A 3177-nucleotide genomic window follows, 5' to 3' on the forward strand; every position below is an offset into this window, starting at 1 on the left:
ACACACACACACACACACACACACACACACACACACACACACACACACACACACACACACACACACACACATTCACCACAGTAAGCACCTGGGGAGAAACCAGTTAATCTGGCATTTTATCAGCTTATTTGCTGTTGCTATAGAAACAGGTCTTGCTGAGAGCGATGGGTTGTATGTGTGTTTGCTTTCGATGCCAGTGTAGCCTCCATCACAGAGCAGGGTGGACGAAATCCCAAAAGCATTTTTTCCCCAATCTCTTCAATCATTTTCCCCGCTGGTGGCGTCCCCTTCTGTCAGAGCAGCATTAAAGTTTATCTTTATTTAACTGTAACCCTAAAAATCACACGCTGAGGTGTCTGTGTGAAACCAAGTCATTGTCTTATACAAAAGGAAAAAGCTTTCAACACCTTTTCTTAACAACTTCCACGTCTGTGCATTTACGTAATTCCCCTAATTAAATAGATGTGCAAAGTTTTTCCAACATAAAACCGCCAGATGCTATTTTAAACTGTTCACTTTCCCACCTACAAGCCAACACGTCGTCTTGGGTGTTGTTTCACATAAGCAGCTTCCCCACTAACGAGCTTCCCCTCTGACTGGAAGCCATAAAGTTAGAGCTGATGGATCGATTTCGAGTCTGATGGCTGCATACGCAGGACAGTAAAAAATCTGGATGCCTTGTTTGAGTGGAGGTTTAAGGAGACGTCACTGCCTTAAAATAATTTTCCTTATGGAAATGATTATCATAAAAATTGTTAAGACATCCTTCTATTTTATTTGAAGTTGTGGTTTATATAAGCGTCTTGATGGAGTTTTAACTGCTGGTGATTTTATCATGTTTCTTTGGCACGAGGCACTATGTTTTCAGGTTATCTGTGCTATTCTTATGATAGAAGGTAGAGTTATTTGTCATTTTTTAATCAAAGTTTAAAAAACAAAATCACATTTGTGCTTGATCTGGCTACATTTCTGGAGCTGAAGGATGAGTTGTTCAAAATCACCAGCTACTACAATGCGATATTTCAAGATTTCCCTGAGGGATTTTCTTCAATACTGGCACAAATGTCCACTTTAACTCAGTAATGAACTGTTTAGATTTTGGTGATCATAGGTCAAAGTCTGTCTGTCTCATTCTCGTGAACGCCATATACCGGAAAACGCTTTGAGGGAAAGTTTTCAAATTTGGCACAAACGTCCACTTGTACTCAACAATGAACTGTTTAGACTTTGGTGGTCATAGATCACTATTTGGTTATCAATTTGGGGCAAACGTTCACTTGAATTTAATATTGAACCAATTACAATTTTACAATTGCGTCTGTCTCATTTCGTGAATTCGACATCTCAAAAAGGTCTTAAGGGAAACATTCACTTTCACTTTACAATGAACTGATAAGAATTTGGTGGTCAAAGGTCAAGGTCACTGTGGCCTCACAAAACAAGATTTGGCCATAAATCCATAATTCATGCTCTAATTATGACAAAATTGCACACATGTCTAATAAAATCTAACCTTCAAGTGATGATATTATATATTCAAAAGGTCAAAGGTCAGTTTGACTGTGATATTTTAATGTTCTGCAAAAACACTTTTAAGGCCATTACTCAACATCAAATCTCAGTAACAGAAGGGGAGACATTTGGCCAGATACTGAATTGGTGACACAAATCTAAAAACTGTGCTTGTGTAGATCATCTGTGCTGCTGAAGGAGGGGAGGATTGTGTGAATCACCCATGTTTTAACATGATTGTAAACTGTACCTGCAACTAGACTGTTTGTGGAGGCAAGCAAGAGTGAGGCAGTAATTTTAGTTCCTCATAGAAGTGATAGTTGTAAAAACAGTAAAGACATCCTGTCATTTTATTATTTGTTGTGGTTTATATGAGCATCTTTGTAGACTGCTGATGATTTTATTGATGTTAATTCTTTGTTGTGTCCTCCAGTCTGGAGAGACAGCTCTTCATGTGGCGGCTCGCTACGGCAACGTGGATGTGGTGAGCTACCTGTGCAGCATCCGGGCCAACCCAGACCTGGCGGACAGGGTAATCACATGAATACGTTCCCATACAACAAAACATCTGCAACTTTTGTTGAAGTGACCTCTCTTCAACCAGAGAACCAAAGGTTTTTATTCTTCATTTTACGTCTCTGTCTCTAGGAGCAGGAGACCCCGCTGCATTGCGCTGCATGGCACGGATACTCGCCAGTAGCCAGAGCGCTCTGCCAGGCAGGTTGCCACGTGGATGCAAAGAACCGTGAAGGGGAGAGTCCGCTGCTGACGGCATCTGCTCGGGGCTTTGTGGACATTGTGGAGTGCCTGGTGGAGCACAGGGCCGACCTAGAGGCGACTGACAAGGTAATCAGACCTGAACGCTTCAGCTCAGTTGAACTTGAACTCTTCACCCAACCTGTGCAGCGCAGGTTGACTGCCTCCTGAGCAGTGGGAGGGATGTGTGTTACATGCAACAAGGAGCGGTGATCATCATCTGTGTTCATCACCAGGAGACACACCGGTTGAGTGAACCTGTCACCTTTCTGCAGTGCACTCACTGAGCTTTTAGCTCCACATGAATGCAAATGTGTTGAAAAGCACCAACAATCATATGACTCTGGAGAATTTTCATTGTCTCTCGCTCTCTCTGCAGGACGGCCACACAGCCCTCCACTTGGCCGTGCGGAGGTGTCAGATTGAAGTGGTCCGCTGCCTCCTCAGACACCACTGCCACCTGGACCAGCAGGATCGCCATGGTAACACACCGCTGCACATCGCCTGTAAAGACGGAAACCTGCCAGTCGTCACAGCACTCTGCAGCGCCAAGGCCAGTCTCGACCTTCCCAACAAGGTAAGGACAAACCACTGCCAGTGCCCGCTGCACCAGTATCACTCACAGAACTGTAATACCCATGGACCCTGACCTTATCGCCCATTCATTTACACAGACATTTATATTCCACTTATGATCAGAATAAAAGCTCCTGATGTAACAACCTCTAATGGAGGAAACTGATCTGATTCAGCCCAATCAGAAGGAATTTTCAGTCATGTTTAGGGAGGTGGTATAAACCTTTCAAGAAACTGTTCAATTTGATCAAATTTTGGCATCAAATAACCATGTGAACACTTTATGAGATAGTTTCTCTGTGGTTTGAATAAATAAATACTTTCTGCATGTCT

At 42.9% G+C, this 3177-nt stretch overlaps 1 long non-coding RNA gene across 1 annotated transcript; it reads left to right on the forward strand.

Moving 5' to 3' along the window:
• The first annotated feature begins 1949 nt into the window (after positions 1 to 1949).
• LOC121940405 lies at positions 1950 to 2799 on the forward strand. Its single transcript, XR_006105623.1, has 3 exons — positions 1950 to 2044; positions 2161 to 2358; positions 2648 to 2799. It is a non-coding gene; the product is annotated as an uncharacterized LOC121940405 (long non-coding RNA).
• The last annotated feature ends 378 nt before the right edge of the window (positions 2800 to 3177 follow it).

Source organism: Plectropomus leopardus, unplaced genomic scaffold (genome assembly GCF_008729295.1).
Source record: "Plectropomus leopardus isolate mb unplaced genomic scaffold, YSFRI_Pleo_2.0 unplaced_scaffold8620, whole genome shotgun sequence".
NCBI classification, from domain to species: Eukaryota; Metazoa; Chordata; class Actinopteri; order Perciformes; family Serranidae; genus Plectropomus; species Plectropomus leopardus.